Below are 11,354 nucleotides of genomic sequence, written 5' to 3'. Positions count from 1 at the left end.
GTATTGTAAATCCATTTAAGGATTTCTTTATGAAGACACATGGGCAAATTTCATTGTTTGCATACCCTTCCTTAGACAAATATTCACTAAGACAATTATACCACAATCTTCCGGATTGTTTCAAACCATACAATGAATGTCTTAGTTTAATTGAGTACATACTCCTTGATTTTGCTTCAGACAAACCAAATCCTTCAGGGATTTTCATATAAATATATTTGTCTATGTCCCCATACAAGTAGGCAGTCACTACATCCATAAGTCTCATATCTAAGCTAAACTTATTAGATATCTGAAAGTTGTAGTGTCTATAACAGGAGAGTATGTTTCTTCATAATCAATCCCAGGTTTCTGTAGAAAACCTTGTGCCACAAGATGTGTCTTATATCGAGAAATTTCATTTTTCTCGTTTCGTTTCCAAACAAACACCTATTTGTAACCTACAGGGTTAACACCTTCTGGGGTTTGTACTATAGGTCCAAATACACCATGTTTATTGAGAGACTCTAATTCTGCTTTGATAGCAACTTCCCATTTTGGCCAATCAGATCTTTGTCGACATTCTTTTATACTACGTGGTTCAGTATCATCATTGCCCTTGGATATTTCAGTAGTTACCGTATATGTAAATGCGTCATCGATGGTCATATCCTTTCTGGCCCACACTTCTCCCAAATACGCATGGAATATTGAGATCTCATCATTTTCTGGTACCACTTCCTCTTCAGGGGTTTCCATAGTTAATTCGTTCATAACCTCTTCCAGGGTTTTAGAGGAAGTGGGTGTTTCATGCATAACCTCTTCTGGAGTGTTGTGCACAACTTCTTCTAGAGTATTATTGGGGCATAATTTTTCAGTGGACCTCCTCTTTCGGGGAGCCGAGTCTTTGGAGCCTATAGGTTTGCCATTTCATTCATTTGCACTATATTCAAATTTTGTCCAACGGGACATTAATCTTAGTAGGTGTATTCATAGGCGGAACATGTGACCTAGTCACTTTTTCTCATCATTAAATGCATCGGGCAATTTATTTGCAATTTCTTGTAGATGTAATATTCTCCTAACCTCATATTTACACCGAGAGGAGTTAAGGATCTAGATGAGATGAGACAGTGGGAGTATTCCATTTCAATTCTCGTTTTGTTTTGTCCTGCTAACTAGAACAAGCATCTTCAAGAACTTTATTATCTCCCCTAACGGGGGAATACTGTCTCACCAAAATTGACAATTATGTAATACAAACTGTCTAAGTGAGCTTCTTGCTCCCAACGTTAGATATGATACACAATGTCTTTCTCATTTATGGGCATAGTCTACCAGACATATATCCATAATACTTTTCTCCATTTATATATCTATACATTTTAACATAAAGCAAAATAAATTTGTAAATATTGATATTAGCACAAGTATATTAAGAAAAATAAAACTTGAGATTTATAATAAGGAAATTCAAAATATTAATGACAATCCTGGCCTAGACTGTCCATGAAGAAAACACCATATTAACGGTAAACGTTCCATGAATTGGTAATAAAAATATAATTAACTAAGTAAATCATTCCAAGAATGAAAGTTTGCTCATCAAACTTTCCCATTGCTATTTGGTAGTATGACCATCTTTTGGTGATCATACCTATCCTTCAGGGATTTCCAAAGACCTGCTGGGTCTTCCTCTGTTAGGTACTCATTCTTTAAGTCGTCACGAATATGATGACGTAGGAATATGAGAGTTGTGGCCTTTAACATACATGATTTTAGAACTTCAAGTTCTTGAAAACAAAATAACTATAAAAATGAATTGGGCCTACATAAATGACCACTATAATGGGCCCAAACTGGACCAGTCCTTATGGGTTGGACCTGACCAAGTCGATATAGTAAACCAGACGATATTGGAACTTCAGGTTCCTAACAATTGAATCTTTAGAACTTCAGGTTCTTAAAAAAAATAGATCTTGGAACTTCAGGTTCCTAAAAATTTGACCTTAGAAGTTCTGGTTCCTAAAAATTAGATCTTGGAACGCCAGGTTCCTAAAAATAATAGATCTTAGAACTTCAAGTTCCTAAAAAAAATATATTTTGGAACTTCGGGTTCCTAACAATTTAATTCTTGGAACTTTAGGTTCCTAAAAAAAAATAGATCTTGGAACTTCGGGTTCCAAATATATCATAGAACTTTAGGGTCTACATCATTGTTCAATAGTATACAAAAAAAAAAAAAAAAAAATACCTATTAACATGAAGAAGAAAAATCAACATAAATTTCAAAACAGTATGATAACAAGAATAATTATTCCTTATTCATTCATTTTGTATCAATGCATCACAGTGGCATCTACTTTCATATGTGAGATGAGCAACAGTGAATTGCCCAAACAATACAGAAAAAAAAAAACATGTTACAGTAGATTCATACCGTCAATTAATAGTCACAAAACTCAGCAACGATTTCAAAATTAACTAACTCCCTGAAGTCATAGAAAATAAAAAAACAAACAGACCAGTACTAAGGTGGCAGACACCTTCTCTGATCTAATGCACACCATTGGTAATATTTTTTTTTTGTGCACTAGGCAATCGCCCAAAAAAAAAATAGAAGATATACTCATACTTTTCACAAAGTTTCATATTACTGCTAAACTTTTAAAACTGCGTTAGATATTACCCATCTAACCTTGTCTTAAATAATCACCGACTCCAAACTTGTTACACTAACGTCTTGCAGGTGAAACAAGTATTTTGTAAAATCTATTTTTCGATTCGCCTTTAACACTAAGCAAACTTACTAATAATAATACAACAATCACACAAACTGAGACATTCCAACAATCAACAACCAAATAGTACTATCGTCTACTGTTTTACGCAACTCCGGTTAAACAAAATAGTTTAAACATGCATTTATAGTAACAAGCCAGAGAAAGACGTTAACAATAACAGTGATGCTAATATCTCTTAATAACATACCCGTGACTTAAAACTCGTTCTTTTGTAGTAAAGTTAAATTCGACAATAACGAATTTAATACTAAAATACGAATTTAAATTCAATAGTATCGATTACGATTCATAATTACAAGTTAAACACATACCATTAATTGTAAGTAAAACACATACCTTTAATCCAAAGCTAGAGACTATCGTGCCGATAACGTGTTAGAATTTAACCGAGATACCACACTAACTTAACATTTTATTGAGTCATATAGAATGAGATAGAGAGAATTCTTATTCCGATCCTTCAGGTCATTCTGAATGGGAGGAGGTTACCTTTATATATAACTAGATAACCTCCGTTCTAAGATAAATGATTAACAGGATAAACAGTAAGATAGATGATGATCAGGATAAACACCAAGATAGAAAATTATCAGGATAACACGGGCATCCATATAAGCCCATAGATTTCATAACATTTTTCTTCTTATTATTATTTTTTTCTCTCTCATGGATAAGAAAACAAGTTTTAGCGAATTTGGGCTTTTTTTTTGGGGTTTTTTTTTTTGGATTTGCTTATTCACACTTTTGTGTTTCCGCAATTCAAGGGGCTTACTAGAGTATCCACATTTTAGACAGACCAAACACCTATATAAAATAAACATGACTGGCATGTCACCAATTTCTAAATATAGACTCTCTATTCACACTACCAAACAGAGCCTTAAGTTGAAGTTGTAACTATACCAAGTCCAAGAGTCGTCCCCTGTTTTTACTCAGAAAACTTTCCCAATTTTGTAATATTATACATGATGTCTAAACGTCCAACTCATACTAGATCACCAAAAATCAGATGAAATAATATTGGCGCATGCCATTTGTCCGATATGTAAGTGTTTGTTTTCGCTTTGTCTTTTACAAAGGTGGACGCTTTGTTTTTTTCCGCTAAACACAAAGTTGGACGCTATAATTCTTTTTCTTTTTCTTTTTTTGTTAAGATTTAATCTTTTATTAGACCGAACGTACTTTACATAATCCTAAGACATCATAAAGAACTTGCATATTTACAACCATTGGCGGCTGATGCCACCACACGCATTTGCGAAAGGCGGAAGGAAAGACAGGTCTCGAGCAGGTCCAGGTGAAAGGTGTACAGTTGATTTCCGTGACAAACGAAAGTTCTTTACTTGATCCGCTGCATGCGATGCCAGCGCGTCTGCAGCACCATTTGCTTCCCGATAAACCCAACTGAAGTGCACTTCTTGGAAGTTACTCAGCACTATCTTAATCTGAGAAATAATTCGAGCTAGTAACCAATGACAGTTCAAGTTCTCATCCTTTAAAACCTTATATAGCAATTGAGAATCTGTTTCTACCTCCACCTTCATATATCCCGCTTCTACCACAATTTGAAGTCCATATAAAAGAGCTACAAATTCCGCCTCATTGCTAGTTGCGAAGAAAATTGGTATCGAAGCTCCCATTATAAAACGACCCGCAGAATCCCTGAGAATACATCCTCCCCCTGCATGTCCTGGATTCCCAATCGAAGCCCCATCTGTATTCAGTTTAACCATGCCTTCATTGGGTGGAAACCATTTAATATACACAAGCATTTTTCCTTATGCTTCCTCGAAACTTGACTTCCATAACCAGCTGTATGTGTTTCAAGGCTCTGCTGATGTATCGAGATGGATGCAGACGCTTACCTTGAAACCTTGTATCATTTCTCGCGATCCAAATAATCCACAAAACCCCAACAAAATAGCAGCACTGCACTTCCCCGTTTTGCATTGTCCTTATGTATTTTAATAAACTCAGTAACTGGTCCTTAAAACTGCCAACATTCATATTTCTCTGATCAACGAGGCCACTAAAATTTGTTCCACACCAAATAGCTCTAGAAAAGGAACACTCAAAGAAAACATGAGTTTGAGTTTCAGGAAAGCTGTCACACATGGTGCATTTTGGATAAACTTGAAAATGATGAGATGCCAAAATATCCGCTGTTGGGACGACACCTTGCAAGCATTGCCCTAAGAAAAATCTTTGTTTGAATGAGACTTTCATCTTCCAAACTTGTTTATAAAAATTGTTATCCCGATCCAAAGTATCTGTTGCTGTAATCAACTGAATGCAACCATCATATGCAGACTTCACCGAGTATTCGCCATTATCCTCCCATTTCCAGATCAAAGTATCCTTCTCATTTGGTGTTAAAGGTATGGAAACAATTCTCTCCACATATTCTACAGGCCAAAATTCATTTAACCTCTCCCAATCCCATGTATTAGTATCCATGTCAATGAAGTCAGAAACAAAGTGAAAAGGACAGTCAAGTGGTTTCTGAGTAATTTCAGGCAATTCCTCAGAATGTGGAATCCATTTTTCCTCCCATGCCTTAATAGAAGTACCATTCCCCAGCTTCCAGACAGAACCAGCATTGATAATTTTTCGTGTGTCACAGATCCTCTTCCACATAACTGATGAAGTAGATTTGACTTCCGCCTTCAAGAAACTGGAGTTGTGAAAGTACCTCTGTTTCATTTGATGAGCCCATAATGATGTTGGATTCAGAAGATCCCATCCTTTCTTTGCTAATAAAACATAATTTTGTAACTGCAGTTCCTTGATTCCCAGCCCTCCATTATTTTTTGACATACATGCTAACTTCCACGGGAAATAATGTAGTTTCCTTGTCTCTGGTGTATGGCCCCATAAAAAAGATCTTTTGATAATCTCCATTCGATCCAGTATCTGTGCAGGTAAAATTGTACAAGACATCATATGAGTAGGCAGCGAAGATAAAACAGGATTTACCAGAGTGAGTCGGCCTGCCTTAGATAAACAATTAGCTTTCCATCCGGCCAGTTTCCTTTGAAATCTTTCCAGAAGAGGACTAAACCTGTGAACTCTACCTTTCCCTGTTAAATTTGGTACTCCCAAGTACATTGGCAGGACAGAAGTAGACGGCATCATGAAACTTTTTCTCAAAAAGTAAACGAACCAGCTTCTATGCAATTTGGGGTGATGAATAATTTGCGACTTGGTTCTATTGATAGTCTGACCTGAAACTTTACAATACTCCGTTAGCAGATTGTTCAAATGATGCTGGTCCTCAAATCCACACTTACCCAGGACTAAAAGATCATCGAAGATACATTAAGTGAGACACCCACCGGTGAAAAAATCTCCCCAATTTGCAACCATGTATAAGCCCTTCTCTATTCATTTTCAAGAAATTCAAAGACGGTAGCTCAACATAAAATAAAAAAAGGTAGGGCGAAAGGGGATCACCCTGTCTTAGTCCTCTAGATGGCTTAAAAAAACCATGTGCAGCACCATTTAGTAACACAGAGTAAGAAACATTCTGAACACAAAACATTATCTTGTTAATCCAGTCCACTGGAAACTCAAACTTGGTTAGCATCACCCTCAGAAAACTCCATTCAATTTTATCATAAGCTTTCTTCATATCAATCTTCAGAGTAAAATATTTAGCTTTTCTATTCCCATGCCCTCTTATCTTATGATAAAATTCATTTGCAAGCAAAACATTGTCATGAATACTTCTCTTGGGTAAGAAGGCAAATCCGAAAAAGGACCAATAATTCTTTTGCGGGATAGGTCTCAATCGATTGACAATAATCTTAGAAATGATTTTGTAAACCACATTTGTCAAACTGATTGGCCGAAAATGTTCCGGAGTGAAGGATTCATGATTTTGGAATTAAAGCAATGAAGGAATGATTTAGGCTGCAGGGAGAAAGAGCCCGAAAGGAAAAAAGACTTTACTGTCGCACTTACTTGATCCCCCACCAAATTCCAGAAATGCTGGAAAAAAAATGCCTGATATCCATCCGGTCCTGGAGATTTAAAAGGCTTCATATGCTTCAGAGCAGTGACTATTTCAGCAGTAGTCACTCTTTTTAACAAGTTGGATTTTTCATCTTCCTCAAGAGATGGGGCTTGAACATTGAAAATCTGTGACATAAGATCAGGATCCGAAGTAGTCATTGTGTCTTCAAAAAATTCACTGAGCCTATCACCTATCTGTCTCCTTTCAGTTAAGATGCCACCATTTCTATCTCTGATTGAGTGTATATAATTCCTTTGTCGTCGACAGTTTACCATATTATGGTAGAACCTTGTATTCTGTTCTCCAAATTGGAACCAATCTAGACAAGCTTTCTGCCCCCAATGATTTGCTTTCTGTACCAGTATATCATTATGTTCCAGTATCAATTCATTCTCCACCCTGAATAAATCTTCTGTGTCATTGTCATTCTCTATCAAACTTTGAATCTCACTCAGCCGCTGTAAAACACAGTCTTTTTCGTTGTTATACGAGTCTACTTGATTCCAACAAAAACATTTGTACACACTTGTATTTAGATTTGACAAAGCATAGCTGATAGCTGCATAGCCGTCCAACGGTCCAAGTGATAAGAGAGAACCCGGGTTAAGTTGACTTGGTAATTTCTGTAATTGTTCTAGCTTCCCTTATAAGTTTCAATTGTCAATTTCCTGTTTATTTTGCTTAGAGTTGGTGGAAACAGAGAGTTCAACTCTGAAGCACGGATTGGACCGACGTTCGGTGAGGACGTGAGGTTACTTCTTTAATGAGTAAAAATGAATAACAATACAATAATACTGGGCAGAATCTTTTTGGTGGCCGAAGCTACCAACCAAATCGCGTATCACGATAATCCATGTTTACTCTACATGGCAAGTGGCAAACTGGCAACACACCACAATTCAAAATTTTGTTTAGGAGCTATTTGCGGGAAGTTTTAGGCCCATAACACTGGTTACATAATCTTGGTCCTAGGATACTAGGATAACGGCCTGGTCAGCTGACCACAGGCTTCATTGGCTGGGCTGGGTCCCTGCACCCACCAGTTTACATGATTTCGAAGCCTTCTCATTTGGACGGTTTTGCTAATATTCGAAGTCAAGTTTTGTGCACATAATTTACTACTACTAGCTTTCGAATTCGTCCTACGAACGGATGCCGTTATATTAAATTATTGTAAAAAATATTAGCAACTATGTATAACTATAAGATATGAAAATTATATTAATCAATCATTCAAATTTTTTGCACCACTCTCTATAAAAATGAAGCACTAAACCTTGATAAAACTCATCGACTTCTTTTTATTGTTAAGTTTAATAATAGAAGTTTGATTGAAGTTTTGTGAGAATGCCAAATGTGACGAAGATAATATTGAAGCTACTTGAATAGCATGACATTATTAAGTATACTAAAAAAATTATTATAAACACTATTTAAAATGCAAAACTATATTTGTCGAGACATTTATTCCCCCTACATATAATACAAGCATGTTTTAGGGTCATTAGTTCAATGCATTTGCATCAAGTTTCTGATTTTCCATTAATTATTCTTTGAGGTTAGTTCAATGTAGTACGTTGCATTCAATTTCCAATTTCTCATTAATTATTCTTTGAAGTTAGTTCAATGCAGTTGCATCAAGTTTTCGATTTCCCGTTAATTATTATTTGAGATTAGTTTAGTGTAATTGCATCCACTTTATAATTTTCCGTTAGTTATTCATTAAGGTTAATTCAGTAATGCAAATGCAGCCTTTAGTGGTGTTTTAGAAAAAATGGGGACCTTTTTATGGGCGATAGGGAGTGACATAACTTAAGTCATTCAAATGATCTTGTGCTCCACTTTTTGCCGCTTTTAGTCAAAAATTTAGTTTGGTGTATAAGCTTATCCCCTCTTCTTCTTTTTTCTTTCCACTTCGGGTAAAGTCCATCATTGGTCACAGTGAATGTTATGAATTGGAGCGTCTCTTTCCTTCTAGTCTGGGGTAAAATCCTCCGCAGCTTAACTGTGTGAGTTCTTTAGGACTGGATCATAAGGCTTGATTTGCACACTCTCTTTTCTCAAGTTTTTCCTTTCAATGGCGTCAGCATCCACTCCACCTCAACCATTCCGCTGGAGCTCTCTTTTTCAAAATGCCAAATCAACTTTGGCATCTTCTAACTCTGTTTTTAGAACCTTGCACTCCATCCTTTGATGAGGGGGTAGCAGTAGTACCCCAGGATATTATTGATGAGGGTTTTGCTAAATGGGAAGAAGTGTTAATAGGATACTTCCTGGATAAAAGGATGAGTTTTCCCTTTGTTAAGAATGCTTTAGAGAAAGCCTGGAAGTTAAAAGGGTCTATGGATATTACTACGCATTTAGACTTGTTTTATATAAGTTTCTTCGCTTCAAGACAAGCAAAAGCCGTCTTTGAAGGTGGTCCTATATTTATTCTTTGGAAAGATCTTTGTCGTTATGCCATGGTCACCGGAAGCGAAAGCCAAAGGAACAACGCTTCAACAGGCTAATATGGGCAAAACTTTCAAAAGTTTCGAAAGAGCTATGGACTAAGAAAGGACTATCTTTCCTAGCTAGTCTTATTGGGGGTCCTCTCTGTATGGTGACCTCGCCTCTTTTTTGTGTATGTAGATGAGATGGTATATGGATGATGTAGATAGATGATGGTCGTTGAACAAAATAGAAGCATATCAAAACTTAATTATCCCTCAATAAGTAAAGGATGAGTAGGATATCGTTCCACTTTTAAGTGTATGTTATGTGAAGGACAGAACTGGAAAGGGGGTTTGAGAGATTAAAAACTATGATTATAGATATTATAGATTCTAATGCTAAACTAAACTAAACTATTGAGAATTTATAAGAAAGGGAATTCAAGAGATTAGAATCCACCAATACTTTTGATTCAATGACCTTTTGCTTCATGGTTATTCTCACAAGTAGACTACAATTAGGCAATCGAGCAAGTGCCGATGCCTTCTTGGACGAAACATTGTTAACGAATAACTCTACTTAAGGTTATTCCTATGTTCATGCTACTAGTATCTTCTTTCCTTTTATGTGAGCTTGGGCAGCTATTCAATGAATCACCATCTAAGGCAAACACAAGGAATACTTCCCTTACTCTAAAATAATACACAACTAGAAGAAAAGTAGAGAATAATAGTATAATATTCAATTACAATAAATAAAACCCTATTCTAGCATTATATTCAATTGCAATAAATAAAAGTATGTCACTAGCAAATATTCAATTGTAATAAATAAAATCCTAAACTAGCATGATATTCGATTGCAATAAATAAAAACCTTAATCTATACTTCCATCCCCTGGTCTGGGCAATGGAACTAATAACTAAAAACATAAAGAACTAACCTGATTGAAGAACACTATGACCCAAAAGAATTATTAAACCTTAAACACTGGCTTCATCTCCTCCCTTGATGGAGAAGATTAGCCTTCCATAAAGAAGGAAGAACACGAAGAACGAGAAGAAGAAGAGTCGAAGAACATAAGACTAGAAAGACTAATTTATTAAGACTCAGCTAGTTAAAACCGATATTTTATTATTAATCTCTCTCTGCCTCAAGTTATGGAGACAAGAATATAAGTGAATTGACAAATTACATGAGGCACTTAGGTCCTCTATTTATAGAGGTTACAATGAGCTCTAGAAGCATTCCAAACCGTCATTTGTTTCCTAATACAAATAGACTTCTTTCAGAATCCAACTTCGTCTCTAAAACTGAGAAGAAATTGGCTACAATGTCAATTCATGCATCTAGACGCACTATTCATGCGTCTCAGACGCGATCAATGTGTCTGGACGCTCGATCCATGCAGCCCAGACGCATAAGCCTATTTTGTCTCTTCTGCTTTATCCTTCTATCCTCTTTTGTGGGCTTTGGTCCTAGCAACGAATCCTTTGGCCTTGGGCTTCCAAATAGGCTTTAAAATAGGTCAAAGTCGCATCTTTAATAGATTCAATTCCTTGGCCTTCTCCATGATTGTCCACAGGCTTCCCATATGATCCTTAATGCTCCGAATTGCTCCGTTTTACCCCTTTTTCTCTAATATTCCACATAACTCTCTCTTTCACCTGTAGAATCATAAAACATAACTTACAAACACTATTAGTCCACTAAGATGGCTAAACAAGAGGCATAATTGAGGGTTAAATAGCACTTTTTGAGCACTTATCATATGGATGGAGCAACGTCTATGAAAAAAAGGCTCGATTTTGCGAAAGTCTGTGTTACAATACCTTTGAACTTTGATTTTCCAACATCGATTAAATTGAAGATACGTGGCAAACATGTTTTTGTCGACGTGGAGTACCCTTGGAAACCCCCGTCATGTTCTAGATGTTGTAGGTTTGGACACCCAACAGCTAGATGCCCAACAACTCCTAATCAAGTGTGGGTTCCCAGAACAAGTCTTGTCTGAGAACAAAATCCCTCTACTGCAGCTCCAGCCGCTTGTCCAAGCACGCAAGATGCCACAAATCTGAACTATACTGCCCCAGTTGGTTCAGACGTAATATCTACTATCAATG

Source organism: Coptis chinensis, chromosome 7, assembly GCF_015680905.1.
Source record: "Coptis chinensis isolate HL-2020 chromosome 7, ASM1568090v1, whole genome shotgun sequence".
NCBI classification, from domain to species: domain Eukaryota; kingdom Viridiplantae; phylum Streptophyta; class Magnoliopsida; order Ranunculales; family Ranunculaceae; genus Coptis; species Coptis chinensis.
Note: the sequence above shows the minus strand (reverse complement) of the source record.